This window comes from Oryctolagus cuniculus, chromosome 8 (genome assembly GCF_051225735.1).
Source record: "Oryctolagus cuniculus isolate XC-2025 breed Fujian yellow rabbit chromosome 8, ASM5122573v1, whole genome shotgun sequence".
In the NCBI taxonomy this organism is placed as follows: Eukaryota; Metazoa; Chordata; class Mammalia; order Lagomorpha; family Leporidae; genus Oryctolagus; species Oryctolagus cuniculus.
In genome coordinates, this window is record NC_142874.1 from 25583933 (window position 1) to 25600948 (window position 17016).

General features: G+C 42.4%; 1 long non-coding RNA gene across 11 annotated transcripts in view; it reads left to right on the top strand.

Annotated features, from left to right (window-relative positions):
- Positions 1-17016, top strand: part of LOC149124939 (uncharacterized) — a 201166-nt gene that overhangs the window by 132465 nt on the left and 51685 nt on the right. For 10 of the 11 annotated variants that reach the window (XR_016211759.1, XR_016211752.1, XR_016211755.1 and 7 more), the window contains one exon: positions 10079-10198. This is a non-coding gene — a long non-coding RNA (uncharacterized LOC149124939). Of the gene's footprint in view, positions 1-350; positions 630-10078; positions 10199-17016 lie in introns of those variants that run through there. The other variant, XR_016211762.1, reaches the window with a different exon arrangement.

A 17016-nucleotide genomic window follows, 5' to 3' on the forward strand; every position in this document is an offset into this window, starting at 1 on the left:
CTTATGTCTTTAGGAAAGCAAACAAGTGACAATTCTCCATGACCTCAATAATGTTAATGACAATTTCAGGAACACTCTCAAAAGTACTTTAATAAAGGATTTTCATCTACAATCCTTTCCATAGGCGTATCAAAAAATTAACCTCCCAGCCGTAGGGTCTAGGGCTGAATTGGTTGAATCCCTTCCTGGACAGTTACTACGTCTTTTTGCCTTCATGTTCCTCTCTGTCTTCTCTCTGTCCACATCCCTCTCTTTCGCCTTCTCCTTTCTCTTACTATCATTTCAAGAACCTGAGAGCCCCTTCTTCCTCCCTTCCTTGCAGAGTCGCACATTTTTTGGCACACCTGTGCACCACTTCCATGAGCTGCTTGCAACCTCACGAATGTTTCCGTTTTTCCCCTTGTAAGCAGTTTTATCCCTGGCCTTTTACAGAGGGCTCTGTTGCTTGCAGAAACCTCATCCTTGTAACTCTAGGAGGCTTTTACTTCCCTGGGTATTTCTGAGCCGAATTTTGGCCAACTGTGTCTTACGAAGTCAGCAGGTTTCCTCCAAATATTATCATTCAGTGTTTCCTGTGTGAAATCCTGTCCTCTTCAATGTACTTGAAAGAAGGAAACAGCAAAAACAACGTGAGTGTTCATATAGGATCTTTTCTCCTTACAGCCAGTTGCTTGTGAATCCTTAGATGATTCGGCAAGAGTAAAGAGGTGAGATGAGCTGGGCAAACAGAGGTTAACATAGTCGAAGCCTTTTCCAGTGTCACCTGGGGAGTGATCAGGCTTGTGTGACCTCCACACAGCCATTGGAATTAATTCCCTTGATGTCAAGAAACCAGATTAAGTTTCTAGAATTTAAGGCACTGCTTTGTCCTTTGCACATTGAAGTCCAAGGTATGCAAATACCCACTTGGTCTTTGGGCAAGTAGCCAGTAATTCTATAGAAGCTTAGGTCTAGGAATGGTTTAGCTGGGGAAGAAACTGACAACTCATGACTACTTTTGAGGTCTTAGGTGTCTGCAATGGCTTGGGTGGGGTAGTTCTTGGAGATGGAATGGTCATTTCTACGTGGACTTGATGGGGAAAAAAGGGCCAGAATGGGCCTGCACTGTGGGTGCTGCCTGCGATGCCAGCAGCCCACATCTAAGTGCCAGTTTGAGTCCTGGCTCTCCTACTTTCAATCCAGCTTCCTGCCAATGTGGCTAGGAAGGCAATATATGATGGCCCAAGGACTTGGGCCCCTTCTACCCATGTGGGAAACCCAGGTGGAGTTCCTGGTCCTTGGCTTTGGCTTGGCCCAGACCCAGCTGTTTCAGGCATTTGGGGAGTGAATCAGCAGATGGAAGCTAGCTCTCTGTGTCTCTCTGTTTTCTACCTTTCAAATAAATAAAACTGAGTAAATAAACATTAAAAACTATTGAAAATCACAAGGAACTTTTAAAAAATGAAAACTAGTTTCAGGAAGATTCAAGAAAAGAAATCTTTGAGTTCATTGAATTTCCATGAAAATTTTATATAGTTTCTTTTGTTTGCTAAAATCTTTTTATTAGTTAAGAGAAATATTTATGTAGTGTACTTATTAGGTAATTTGTGTGTTATTCCTGAGACCCCGTTTACATTTGAAATACTTTTACAAGCAGGAATGCGCTTGCCTTGTTTCTTTGTTGTGAATCTCGGGAAAGGCAGCTGCTGCACGCATCTTCCAGTGGGACTCTGGGAAGAGAGTGCCTCTCGGGATTCCGCACCCACAGCTGGTGCTGGGAGACCTCGAGGGTGTAGGTGGAGGCTCTCCAGGCGAGGTGCTCTACCAGCTTCAAGTCAGGGCTCTAAAGCAGGTTCCCCAGGTCGCGTCTGAGTGGACATCTCTGTCTGTAGAGGAGCCTAGTGAGTCTGTGGTGGCTGAGATGTCGTTCCGTGTGCGATGTTTTCAGCTGTGTTCCATAAGTAAACTGAGTAGATCTCACAGTTGCTGTGATCTGAGGCCACCCTGTTGTCCAGCAGCATCCCTGTGAGACAGGGAGGCCGGGAGATGCCCATGTCCAAACATGCAGTCAGATATCTGCTCCGTGTGTGTTTCCAGGAGGGAACAAGAACCACCTAAGCAGTTAGAGTATTAGGTTGGACTTAGCTTGAGCCATATGGAAACAGATTCCTTCTTTCTTTTCCTCCCTTCCTCTTTTCCTCCTACCTTCCTCCAGTTAACCAGTTATGAGGGCTGTGGAGAAGACCAGACTGGCTTTTTGTGTTTCTCATTTCACCTGCCTGGACTGGTACTGGTACCCTTTCTGGCCATAATCCATTCCCTGCTGAAGGGTTCTAATGCAGCTTTTACACCACCTGTCCATGAAGACATCTGATAAACTGGCAACAAAGTGTTACAGTATTTTAGTTCTTTAAGAAATATTTATATTCTGTTGAACATCAGAATTCCTGGAAATCCGGGAAAGGTTCAGTGCTACAATGAGAGAAAGGCAGGCGACAGCCATCTTTCAGCCTTCTCCAGTCCGTGGAACAAGGAATTTAGGCAGTGGCTCGTGTCTCACGGCTCAGCACAAATACAGATGCTGAGATGGGGAATGCAAAGGCTACCAAATGACGGGTGCCTATTCCAGACCACAGGAATTCCCATTATTTCAAAAGTTTTCTTTTTCCAAAATGGAAGGTATTCGTCTTTGTCATCAGGAGTGTATCAGTGTTACTCCAGTGCTGGGGAACTGTTGCCAAGTATGAAGCAGCAAAGGGAAGGACCTGATCAGAAAGGACAGCTCTAGCCTTGGTCTTTCCACCGGGGCTGGTTATGCATCCCAGGTGAGGTGTCAGCAAGAATGTCTGTTCCTGCCTCCCAGCTGAGAAGCAGAAATCAATGTCATCAGTGGATGAAGGGAGGTGAGGGGCTTGGAATATTTTTAGTACACATCTTAATACATGCTTGGCTATTTCCCAAATAAAGTGTGGAGAAATTGATGAAAGTGTGAATTATGGTTCATTTTCACAGAGTGCAAACCTGTGACCTTTGTTGACTGAAAGACAAATCTCAGCCTTCATGACTATATTGCACTTACATAATAATGGTAAAATGAGTAAGGTGGGGTGTTAAGGCAAGTAAATATTTGTTGTAGTGAAGGTATAAACAAGTGTTCTGTATTGCAGATGCAATTTTGAAGTAGTAGATACAAAGAATTGTGTATTATGGAAAAAGGAGAACGATCATGGCATGTATTAAAGTGGTCTTAAGTACAATAACTTTCAAGTGATTGATATATTGCAAACGAAAGCCCCTTTCCATGAAATTCTATATCACATAAGAAATAGGGCTTTAGGACAGTGCAGTATAGAAAAGTTTATTAACATGGGGTTGGGGGTCGTTAAGTCCTGTATTTAAATTCTGGCTCATACTTTACTGGCTGAATTACCTTATGCACATCACTTAAAGTCTCTGTAGGCATACTCATTTGCAAAAACAGAGGTAGCAATTGCCATTAACAAAGCATTGCTTAGAATCTAACTATAATAGCAGTTTGAGAAGTGTTTAAGATCACACCAAATTTTTTGTTTAATGTGGGAATCATAATGACATACTTACGGGCCACTAGGAAAATCTAGTACAGAAGGAAAATTTGGTAATACAGGCAAGAGCTGGGAGAATCATGCAACACTGCTTCCAAGCAGATGAGGGAAGTAGGATTTACTGAATAAATGGAGTGTGTGAGCTTTGCTGGATAATGGACAGTTCATCCAAAGTTCCAAGAAAAGGGGAACATGTGGATCCAGATGCAGGTAGCTTCATGGATGTAGTGAACATCCTTTTCCAATTGCAACTGACCAGGAAAACATGAGAGACCCATTCTGCCTGCATTTAGGTCTAAGGCTGAGTTTAGTATGGTCTACTGTCTCCTTCTCTCTCTCTCTTAAACACACACACACACACACACTGAGTTCAGTATGGTCTACTGTCTCCTTTCTCTCTCTCACACACACACATACACACTGAGTTCAGTATGGTCTACTGTCTCCTTTCTCTCTCTCTCTTACACACACACACACACACTGGGTTCAGTATGGTCTACTGTCTCCTTTCTCTCTCTTACACACACACACACACACACACACTGGGTTCAGTATGGTCTACTGTCTCTCTTACACACACACACACACACACACAGGGTTCAGTATGGTCTACTGTCTTTCTCTCTCTCTTACACACACACACACATGGTTCAGTATGGTCTACGGTCTTTCTCTCTCTCTTACACACACACACACATGGTTCAGTATGGTCTACGGTCTCTTTCTCTCAAACACACACACACACACACACACACACACACAAAGAAGCCGAGGCAATTCCAGAGAAGTAAGTTCACAAACATTAAAGGTCAGTAAATGCTACCAAGATAGTGCAGAAAAGAGGAAAAGGAAGCATTAGTGCTATAATTTTAAGCAGTGACTTTAATGAAATTTCTTGCAGGAAATAAAGGACTGAGTCATGTGAACAGTTGATAAAAGTGTGAGGTAAGAAGAGGAATTGAAGTACGAAAGTCCTGTGGTGGGAGTGTGCCTGGCAGATTCCAGGAGCAAAGAGAAGACCTAAGTATTTGAATGACAAGAATACAGTGGATGTGGCTTATAATAGAGTTTGAGGTCAGAAGGGGCCAGATCAGCTAAGGCCTTGCAGGCCGTCCTGTGGGCCTTGGCTTTTTCTATCACGGAGAAGGGATGCAGTTCCAAGGGTTTGACGGGATCACTTACGTTTTAACATGGCCTTTTGGCTACTGCATTGAGAAAAGACTGAAGAGGGCCAGATACAAGGGCAAAGAGGCGTATTAGGAGGCTAATGCAATAATCTGTATAAGAGCTGATAACTGTAGAGAAATAGGAAGCCTAGTTTGTACAGGGGGGTGCAGTGTGCTAGGCTGACAGCTTGAATGTTTATACAACAGAGAGATTTCAGGTGAGGTTGCTGCAGGATTGAGTTGATATGCACTGAATTAAAGAAGACTTTAGGAAGAGAATAGATGGGAGGGAAGATCAAGAGCTCAGAGGCAGAGGGACTTAAAGTGCCTACTTGATATACAAGTGAAGTTATAGAGTAGGTGTTCAGGTGTGTGAATCTGCAGCCAAGGGTGATGTCCAGTTAGAGTTATGAATTGGAGAATTATCAGCATGTAGATGATGTATTAAGCCATGAACCTTGGATGAGATCATTGCAAAGGCGCAGGAGCAGAAAGAGAAGAGACACGGTCTGAGGACTCAAGCCCAGCACACATCCTCTTTAATAGGAGGAACCAGTGATGGAGACTGAGAACGAGCAGCCAGTGAGATAAGAGGAAAAGCTGATGCTGGCATTTGCCAGACATTAAGTGAATGCAGCCTTAACAAGGGGTAAGACTGTTTCAAACACTGCTGAAATTGAAGGGAGAAGACAGCTGAGAATTGAGCATTGGTTTTATTTTATTTTATTTTATTTTTTTACAAGATTGCTTTAGCTATTTAGGGTCTCCTGTGCCTCCATATGAATTTCAGCATCATTTTTTCCAGATCTGAGGAGAATGTCTTTGGTATTTTGATTGGTATCTCATTGAATCTGTAAATTTCTTTTGGAAGAATGGACATTTTGATGATATTGATTCTTCTAATCCATGAACATGGAAGATTTTTCTATTTTTTATATCTTCTTCTATCTCTTTATTTAAAGTTTTGTAATTCTCATTGTAGAGATCTTTGATATCCTTGGTTAAGTTTAGTCCAAGGTATTTTATTGTTTTTGTAGCTATTGTGAATGGGATTGATCTTCAAGTTCTTTCTCAGCCATGGCATTGTCTATGTATACAAAGGCTGTTGATTTTTGTGCATTAATTTTATATCCTGTCACTTGACCAAACTCTTCTATGAGTTCCAATAGTCTCTTAGTGGAGTTCTTTGGATCCCCTAAATAAAGAATCATGTCGTCTGCAAAGAGGGATAGTTTGACTTCTTCCTTCCCAATTTGTATCCCTTTGATTTCTTTTTCTTGCCTAATGGCTCTGGCTAAAACTTCCAGTACTATATTGAATAGCAATGGTGAGAGTGGGCATCCCTGTCTGGTACTGGATCTCAGTGGGAATGCTTCCAACTATTCCCCATTCAATAGGATACTGGCCATAGGCTTGTCATAAATTGCCTTGATTGTGTTGAGGAATGTTCCTTCTATACCCAATTTGCTTAGTGTTTTCATCATGAAAGGGTGTTGTATTTTATCAAATGCTTTCTCTGCATCTATTGAGATAATCATATAGTTTTTGTTCAGCAGTTTCTTAATGTGGTGTATCACATTGCTTGATTTGCGAATGTTGAACCATCCCTGCATACCAGGGATAAATCCCAGTTGGTCTGGGTGGATGATCTTTCTGATGTGTTGTTGGATTCTATTGACTAGAATTTTGTTGAGGATTTTTGCGTCTATGTTCATTAGGGAAATTGGTTTGTAATTCTCTTTCTCTATTGTATCTTTTTCAGGTTTAGGAATTGAAGTGATGCTGGATTCATAGAAAGAATTTGGGAAGATTCCCTCTCTTTCAATTGTTTTGAATAGCTTGAGAAGAATTGGAGTTAGTTCTTTAAATGTCTGGTAGAATTCAGCAGTGAATCCTTCTGGTCCTGGGTTTTTCTTTGTTGGGAGGGCCTTTGTTATTAATTCAGTTTCTATCTTGGTCATGGGTCTGTTTAGGTTTTTATGTCTTCATAAATTTCTCAATTTAGGTAGGTTGTATGTGTCCAGGAATTTATCCATTTCTGATAAATTTCCCAGTTTGTTGGCATACAGTTCTTTGTAGTAATTTCTGATGATTTTTTTATTTCTGTGGTGTGTGTTGTTACATTTCCTTTTTCATCTCTAATATTATTGATTTGAGTCTTCTTTCTCTCAATTTTTTGGTTTAGTTGGGCCAATGGGGTGTCAATTTTGTTTATTTTTTCAAAAACCAGCTCTTGGTTTTGCTGATATTTTGTATTTTTTTGTATTCAATTCTATTGATTTCTTCTCTAATTTTAATTATTTCTTTTCTCCTATTAGTTTTGGGTTTGGTGTGCTGTTGTTTTTCTAGATCCTTGAGATGCATTGAAAACTCATTTATTTGGTGCCTTTCCAATTTCTTGATGTAGGCACCTATTGCTATAAACTTTCCTCTTAACACTGCTTTTGCTGTATTGCTTAAGTTTTTTTTTTTTAAACTTTTATTTAATGCATATAAATTTCCAAAGTACGACTTATGGATTACAATGGCTTTCCCCCCATACCGTCCCTCCCACCCAGAACCCTCCCCTTTCTATCAAAATCATGTGATGACTTTTAAAATGATTTTGATAGAGCTTGTTAATGAATTGTGTGTTGGGGTGTGGTGAGAAAAACAGAGAATCGAATCTCATGCCTAAAGAGTTTGTCTGAGCTCCTGGGTGACAACTGTGTGGTGATTTCTTCTGGGAGGAAAGCAGAACATTCTTGTGAGGTTGCAACTCTGTATCGATCAGTGGCAAGGATACGTTCTGAGGACTGTAGCGTTAGGCAGGTTCTTCATTGTAGGAACATCACTGAGTGCCCTTACACGAACCTGGATGGTATAGCCCACTACACACTCAGGCTCCAGGGTTTATATAGTGTAGCCTCCTGTTCCTATGGCTGCGCTAAACAAAATAACTCGAGATTAAATCAAGCACCAGTAAAAACGATGTGATCAAGAGATTTGGTATGCAGAAGATGGATAAAGCTCTGTTAGCATAAGCAGCATGCTATTTTACAGCAAATTTAAGTCTAAGTAGGAGTGTACTTTAACAGCAAGCATAGTGCAGTGAATACATAGCCAGTAACAGCTATTCGTTATCATTATCAAGTCTTATATTCTGTGCACAGTGACATGTGTTATACTGTTCACAGAGCAGGCAGGTGGGTTTGCACCAGCACCATCACAGCCCTGTGAGTAATGCAATCATGTCACTGGGTGGTAGGAGTTTTCCAGCTTCATTATAATTTTATGGGACCACCATTGTATGTGTGACCCAGTGCTGACTAAAATGTCATTGTCCAGCACATGGCTGTATTATTTGAGCTGCTCACTAGATATCCAAGAAGAAATATCAGATAGTGCGGGGGGGGGGGCTCAAGAGAGAGGTCAGAACGGCAGTGTTAGAGTGATCCAGAGCACGCTGTTTAAATGAGTGGGTCTGCATACGTCACTCATGGAGTGAGATTAGAAAGAAGAGAGACAGGCCGGTGCCGCGGCTCACTAGGCTAATCCTCTGCCTTGCGGCGCCGGCACACCGGGTTCTAGTCCCCGTCGGGGCGCCGGATTCTGTCCCAGTTGCCCCTCTTCCAGGCCAGCTCTCTGCTGTGGCCTGGGAGTGCAGTGGAGGATGGCCCAGGTGCTTGGGCCCTGCACCCCATGGGAGACCAGGATAAGTACCTGGCTCCTGCCATCGGATCGGTGCGGTGCGCCGGCCACAGCGCGCCAGCCGCGGCAGCCATTGGAGGGTGAACCAACGGCAAAGGAAGACCTTTCTCTTTGTCTCTCTCTCTCACTGTCCACTCTGCCTGTCAAAAAAATAAATAAAAAATTTTTAAAAAATGAAAAGAAAGAAGAGAGACAGTGCTGCGTGGTCATTACTGAGCAGAGGGCTATGAATGAATGAATCTGTGAGCAAATTAGAAACAAAGTTAATGAGCGTGAAATGGTCATTCAAGGAAGGAAGATGATGTCTTTTTTAATTCCCCCAGGAAGAGAGAACACTATGCATCCTAGGATGTGGGTGGCTCAAAACAAACAAACAAACAAACAAACAAACAAAAAAAAAAAACAAAACAAAAAACAAAAAAACCTACTCTTCTGCTTCCACCAAGTTCTTGATCTCTGTATGTAACACCTGCTTTGACCAGGTATAACCATTATCAGAGGCACTGAGGAAACTGCCCCCATGGTTTCCATAAGAGAACAGGTACTGCATTTTCCCAGCCTATTCTAATATTTGACAAGTCAGATGACATTTGTTCTCATAATGCTGTGCTTTTTAATATTTTGGCCAACTGTGTGGAATCATGAAGACAAAGGTCAAAGTCTTAGATTGTCAAAATGGGAAAATGATGTGAACACAGTACCAATAGGATAGTAAAGCATGTTTGAATTCTTAGTTATAATTGAAGAATATCATTCATCAGTGACAACTATATCACATGAACACTCAGAAATTCTTGTGTTAAGAATTTTTAGTGACTGAAGACTGAGAAATTCTTAATTTGTTTAGAATTTTTAGTGACTGAAAAAATTTTCATATACACGATTGCTGCTTTTCCACACAGCGAGTTTGCAGCTTTAAGTTTTTTGGAAGTCTCTTTAGCAGTTGCCTGCAAGCACAGCAGTCAAGTCGTCCTTTGTGGTTAGATAATGTTTTCACCCCAAGGATCTCTAAGCATTTTAGTGGTGGATCAGCATTTGATTCCTATTTGGTGGAAAACAGAGAAGGAGACTGAGAGAACAGATGGATTTTGTAACATTCCAAAATGAATTAAATGCAGGGCCAAGAAAAAAAAAAAACAACAACAGAAACCCAGGGCTTCTGAATCACAGAGCCTCAACAGCACAGGACACCAAATTATGGGTAAAGACAGTGAAATGTAATAGTTTCCAGCAAACTAGGAATAGAAAAATGTATATTTTCTGCTCCAATTTGCTTTGAGATATCATTTCCTCTCTCTCTCCCTCCCTCCCCATCCCCTACCCCCTTCCTTCCTTTTCTTTTTTTTTTTTTAGCTTTGCCCAAACCCTTCCTGCTGAGACTTATATACTGGTGGATTCAACAGAGGTTACCTCCTCTGCTCTTTTACAAGAGGCTGCCTTTGTTTCATGGTTTAATTATACAAGGGTACTTCAGAAAGTTCATGGAGAAATGGGATTCAAAGACACAATTTTCTTTGGTGAACAAGGAGCTTGAAATCCATAGAGATGAGGGGCTCTCAGAACCTTCAGAAAATGCGTATTATGAAAAATCTGGGTGTGGATTTCAGCAATTTTTGGGGGCACCAAAACAAACATTTTTCAATTCCATTTATTTTTCAGGAAATTTTTGGAGTCTCCTTATAGAGAGAATTCAGCACATCTCTGCTGTGTGCTTAGCATGTATTGTGTCTGTGCTATTGTGGAAGACAATGTGGAAGAATGAACGTCCTTCTTTGTGTGGTGAGTTCTACAACTGAGGAAGAAGAAGGTCACAGTGTATGGGCCTAGAGTGTGGATTTCTGGAGCCAGGCTGTGTGGCACTAGTGTCTGGTGCCTGCTCAGGGCAGGCATTTGGCACAGTGGTTAAGATGCCACTTTGGATGTCCATGCCCCATATTGGAGTGCCTGGGTTTGAGTCCCAACTTCGCTTCCAATTCCAGCTCCCTGCTAATGAAGCTTGGGAGGCTGCTGCTGATGGTTCAAGAATAAGGGTTGCTGCCACCTCATGGGAGACCTGGGTTGAGATCTGGGTTCTGGCTATGGCCTAGTCCAGCCTGGTCTGTTGTGAGGATTTGGAGAATGAACCAGTGGATGGAAAATCTCTCCCTTTCTGTCTCCTTTCTGCACTTTCTGCTCCCAGTCTCATCCTCTCCCTCAACCTTTCCATTGCCACCAGGCACTTAGAATGAAAATTTGCTCATGTTACATTTTGGCAGAATTTTTCCAAGTGTAACCTTCATCATTTCATTAAAATCACCTGGAATTTTTTTTTGGAAGAAGTAAAAATTTCTGGACCTAAATCCAAACTTAAGAATTACAATATTTGGACATATAGAAATTGTACTTTTAAAAGCTCTTCATTTGGGGCCAGCGCCACGGCTCTCTAGGCTAATCCTCCACCTGCAGCCCTGGCACCCCCGGGTTCTAGTCCCTGTCGGGGCGTCGGATTCTGTCCCGGTTGCTCCTCTTCCAGGCCAGCTCTCTGCTGTGGCCCGGGAGTGCAGTGGAGGATGACCCAAGTGCTTGGGCCCTGCACCCTCATGGGAGACCAGGAGGAAGCACCTGGCTCCTGGCTTCGGATTGGTGTGGTGCGCCGGCCATAGCAGCCATTTGTGGAGGGAACCAATGGAAGGAAGATCTTTCTGTTTCTCTCTCTCACGGTCCACTCTGCCTGTAAAAAAAATAAAAAATGAAAAAGCTCTTCATTTGGAGCAGACATTTGGCCTGGCAGCCACACATCGGAGTGCATGGGTATATTTCCTGGCTCTTTCCCTGGACTCCAGCTTCCTGCCAGTGCAGACCCTGGAAGGAGATGGTGAAGGCTCATGTTGTTGGGTCCTTGCCACCCAAATAGAAGACCTGGATTGTGTTTCTGTGTCCTGGCCCTGGCCCAGCCCTGACTGTTGCAGATATTTGGGGCATCTTTGTTTCTCTGTCTCTCCACCACTGAAACAAAATAATTAGACAAAGCAGAAATCTCTTCATTTGATTTTTTTTAAAGTTTGAGACACTGACTTACAGTGTAACTTCTTATCCTTTCCTGGGTCTTCTTCCTCTTTCACCATCCTTTGCAATTTTTGCTGTAGACTTGTAGGATTACTAGATCCTCCAAAGGCAAAATAGTACTTACTGCTTCTTGATCTTCCATACCCCCAAATTTTCCATGAAACCCCTTTTCTCCTGCTGTAACTCACTTATCACAAATGCCATCTGTTTTCTTAGCAGCTCCTGGAGAGTTACCCCCCCCCCCAATCTCTAAAGGAGGAGCTGTCTCCTTTATTTTTTTTCCAAGATTTTATTTATTTATTTGAGAGATAGTTACAGACAAATAGAAGGAGAGACAGAGAGAAAGGTCTTCCATCTCTTGGTTCACTCCCCAGATGGCTGCAGTGGCTGGAGCTGGGCTAAGCTGATCCGAAGCAAGGAGTCAGGAGCTTCTTCTGGGTCTCCCATGTGGGTGCAGGGGCCCAAACACCTTGGCCATCTACTGCTTTTTCAGGCTGTAGCAGAGGGCTGTATCAGAAAATGAGCAGCCAGGTCTTGAACAGGCTCCCATATGAGATGGCGGCGCCGCAGGAGGAGGCTTAGCCTACTGCGCCACAGCGCTGGCCCCTGCCACCTTCTTTTGAACATTTCTACCCCTTGTTTCACCATCACTCTTTGAAATAAAACCCACAGTCCAGGGCTCGCATGGTTGAGCTGCTGTGGGTCTCGTGCACTTGGCCTCATGTCAGGCTGCCCCTCACTGTCAGTGTTCTGCACTCAGTACTCTGCCGTCCTTCAGTTCCTCACATGAACAGTGGTTCTTGCTAACACAGTTTGCACACTTGCTGTTTCTATGCCTTCCTTAGTAAGGTCAGGTCAAGGGAGCTTTGCCTGCCTCTGCTGAGTAGGCCAGGCATTCTCAACAGTGGCAGTGTGACTCTTCGGACCAGGTCGTTATTTTTAGGGGGAGCTCTGTGTGTTGCAGGAGGTTTAGCTGCTGGTACTTCTAAGTTGTGATGACAAAAATGTCTTCATTTCCCTGGGAACAAAATTACTTCCAGTTTTGAGAACCACTGGACCAGGTTAAGTGCCCTTATTATGTGCTTTCATGATTTTTACTTTTCATGTTGTACTTGTAGTTAAATAACCATTGTTAATGGCTGTTTGAATGTAAGTGCCAGGAAACAGGGATATGACTGTATTACTGTTCCCCCACAGTGTCTAGGACAGAGTCAGGTTCTGTCTTATGGGTTGGGTTGTATCCTCCCAAAATTCATATATTGAAGTTGTAAACTTGAATACTCAGAATGTGACTATGGAACATATACTATTATAGTTTTTTCATAAGACACATTTTCCTTGAACTTTTTGAAGCCCCTTTATATACATAGATTTCAAATTTTTATACAGCAAAACAAATTTATCTTTCAATTCCATTTTTGACAGATTTTTGGAAATTTTGGAAGTACTCTTTGTCTCCTTGTGTAAAATATAGCACACCTCATCTGAGTATTATGTTATATCTATATTATATTATACCTCAGTAAGGTCCTGCAGGAGACAAAGTTGTATGAATTAATACCTAAATCAGAAATTCAGAATAATACAGTTTCACTATAAGAGGACCCTCTTTCTGCTTTATGAGATCGAATAGAGTGAAAGTTCAGTGATTTGAAGTCTTGTAATGATGGAGAAGTTGGATTCTCTTTTTGATGCAAGATTCATAGGAACACAGGGATGCAAGCACTTCCTGTCCAACAGAGGGTGGGTTGCACTTGTCATGTAGGCTGCTAGACCACAAGGATTCTTGTCCAGAATGAGTCTGGAATGATGTTTATCCCCTAGAGATCCTGGAGTCAGCATAGATGCAGTGACTCAACCTTTCAGTTGTCGTCTCTAGGGAAGAGCACTGTGAGGGGTGTTGGGTAGTCAGAATGAATATTTAGTGTTTGTACCTGCCCTGTGTTCCTCCTTCCTCAACAAAGAGTTCCCTGTGAAACAATTCCATAGATGCTTACTGCTCCTGCACCCCTTCCCCCATCTGTCCCATCTCAGTCTCCAAGGTCAGATGTGAGTCAACTTCTAACTCTGCAGTGGTCTTTAAAACTAAGCTTGACAAATCAGGGTAATTCTGTCACTCTGGCTGAGACCTGGGAGTGGAGGAAGCAGTCGAGCCACCTGAAGGTAGTTCCTGTGATCTCAAGGTGCACAGGACAAGGCTTTGGTTCACTCTGCTCTGAAGATCAATAGATGAGGCTCAAACCAGTTTAGGGGCCCTGGCTGACCTTTATTGACCTTGAGCTCCTTACACACACATTGCGACACCGTAGCATGCTGAATGACACGCTTGTCAGCCTCCATGTCAGGAAACATGGGGCCAAATAAGGGGTGAAAAGGAGTTGTAGCCAAATTTCAGGAATCTCCACCTACTTCACAGAAAAACCAGGAATATGCCTTCTCCTTATTAGAATGTGTCCTCCTTTTATCAGAATGCACCCCTCCTTTCCGTAAATGACCCCCGTAATCTGAAACACAGTTCAGAGATAGGGCTACTCCCCTTTGAGTGGGTCCCACTCTGTGGAGTATGTATCTTTGCTTTCTCAGTAAAACACTTGCTGCCCACTCTGTGCCATTCTTTGACTCACTCCTCAGTTTCTTCTTGAAGTACCTGGGTACCAGGCAACCCTTGTAATCCAGAGCCATAGCCACACAGTAGGGGTGGGCACATACAGACCTATCCACTTAAAGTGGAATGCAAGGATTTATTTAGGGCTACTGAGAAAATCACCAGTAACAATGTAGCCCTGGAGCTGCTGGCAGCCATCTTGACACCATGTGAGGAGGGAGGTATGGCTGAGAGATAAAGACCCTATACCAGTTGAGCTCTTGGGTTAAGCCATGCCTGAGACCAGAAAGATCTCCTTAATTGAACACTTAAGGCAATAAATTCAATTTAAAAATTTTCTGTTAATAGCTAAACAGGATTTTCAGGTGATATAAGGATATATTATGCATGATACTCCAAATTATTTGACAATGAACTTGTTTTTTGCATCATACTTGTAAACATCCTTTGCAGTTAGTTTTCCTTATAAATGAATTAGAGTACTTTTAGCTGCAAACTGCAAAAACAAATTTATTGGGGGTAAGGGTTTCCAGGTTTGGTTAATTCATTGGTTTAACAATGTCATTAAGCAACGGTGTGTTTTCTGGTTTTCCATTCTGCTATCCCCAGTTAGTTGAGTCCTTAGGCTATCCTCTGTCAAGGTCATAAGATGGCTTTGTTCCAGGCATTGCGTCCTGACAGAACAAGGTTGAATGGAATAACATGTAATGCTGTTTTCTCATGTCTTGGTTTAAGGATAAAAAAATCCTCAGGTCTTTCTCCCTCCCGAGATTCCACTCGTGTCTGTCATTGCTCCAGAGTGGGTTACCTGTCTCTCCCTAGGCAAGCCATTGGCAAGACAATGAGATAAGCACAATGGGTTGAGAGTATTCCGGATTTACCTGCTGTTTTGGGATAGGATTACCTTCTCAGGAGGCAGAAAACCCGAATAAAACAGGCATTCTGTTTGTAAGAAATGAGGAGAGAACAGGTGGTGAGTATGCAATAAAAGGGGATAGGCTGAGTGAACTCATACAGAAGATCAAGTTACTCAGCTTCCAGCTTCTGAATTCCCACTCCTCTTCAGTCTCCTCTCAGTGACTCAAACTGTGTTTTATGTAAACCATTTTGCATATGTAATCCACTCCTGTCTCAGAGGGAAGGGTGACTCTTTTCTGTTTCTAGGATTAAATCTTTCACTCTACCCTTAATATAACAGTTTTACCTGCCTTTTTTTTTTTTTTTTTGACAGGCAGAGTTAGACAGTGAGAGAGAGAGACAGAGAGAAAGGTCTTCCTTCCGTTGGTTCACCCCTCAAATGGCTGCTAGGGCCAGCGCACTGCGCCAATCTGAAGCCAGGAGTCAGGTGCTTCTCCTGGTCTCCCATGCAGGTGCAGGGCACAAGCACTTGGGCCATCCTCCACTGCCTTCCCGGGCCACAGCAGAGAGCTGGACTGGAAAGGAGCAACTGGGACAGAATCTGGTGCCCCAACCAGGACTAGAACCCGGGGTTCTGGCTCCAAAAGCCAAGGATTAGCCTAGTGAGGCGTGGCGCTGGCCACCTGTGTTTGATTTGGATATTGTGTCCTATCATTTCTTGTCTCTATTCCAAATTAAATTCTGACTAGTTAACAGTCCTTCCTACAATCACATTTAAACATGGCTGTGCAGCTCTCCCCTTGTTTGCATCTTCTTCTAGTGTTTTTCTGCCGAATGGTTTCCTCTGTGCCCTTGGGAGTCCACGCTCCTTGATACCTTCAGATGCATCACAGTGCTGTGCAGGTGCTTCCTTTACTCATGCTACACCTGGCTTCCCAGGGAGGCCCTTTAAAAAGGATGCTGCTGCCCCATTTCCATGTCACGGGTCGCGAGGTGGGGTCTGAATGTCACTTAGTTCTGTTTCTAGCCTGTTAAACTTGAATCTTGTTCTGCATCCCTCCTCTTAAGGCTCAAGAACTTAAGTAAACCATCCTCTGTGGTCTCTTCCCCAAACACTGTACAGTGGTGTATGTTTTCCCTGATTTGTGGTAACTAATATACAGAGTACAAAAAAAGGTATATGAGAAAAACTGACATTTTGAGATTTGATGATAGTTTATAGCCCTGGTCTAGACTCCTGAGGAACAATTGTTTTTGTATTTAATACTTGTTGATTTTTTTTTTTTGAAAAATTTATTTTAAGGAGTACAACTTCATGCATTTAATATATACAGATTTGGAAATATGATGCTTCTACCCCCCCATCTTCCTCCTACCCATACTCAGTGAATCTTTTATTTAGTGGAGGGTTAAGCTTGTGATTATAAAGAAAATTTAAAGTATGCCATTATAAAAATTAAAAGAAAAATAAGAAAAGAAAAAGAGTGGAAGGGAGGGAGGGAAGGAGGGTAGGGTCGGAAGTATCATTATGTTCATAAAACTGTGTAGATGAAATACATGAAAAAATTCCCCTTTTTAGAAATAAAAAAATATAAATAAAAAATCGAAAAAATATGTTTATCAAGAAGTTTAGCATTTGTGTCAGGTCTTCCTTCCCATTCTTACTCTTGCCATAGTCCTGGGGGTTTAATTATCATAAATGATCTTTTTTCTTCCTCTCAATTTTTTTCTGCCCATCTCTCTCCTTCCCTCTATTCATCCCTCCATCACTTCTTCACCCTACCCTTCCCTCTCTTTGTCCCTCCCTTTCCTCTCCATTATTTTTAATCTCAGTTTTATTGATTCTTAATTGTGCAGTGAACTGCACATGTTTGAAATACACATATGATTAGTGTACTGTTTATGCATTTTTTTTTCCACAGAAAATACTCAAAAACTTGGAAGCTTAAAACAACATTTGTTGTCTCACACTGTGAGTCAGGAATTTGGGAGAGGTTTAGCTGAATATTCTGGTTCCTGGTCCCCCAGAGGCTGAAGTCAGTGTTGGCCAGAGCCAACAGTTACCTCTGTGTGCCAGTGAGTGTGGATT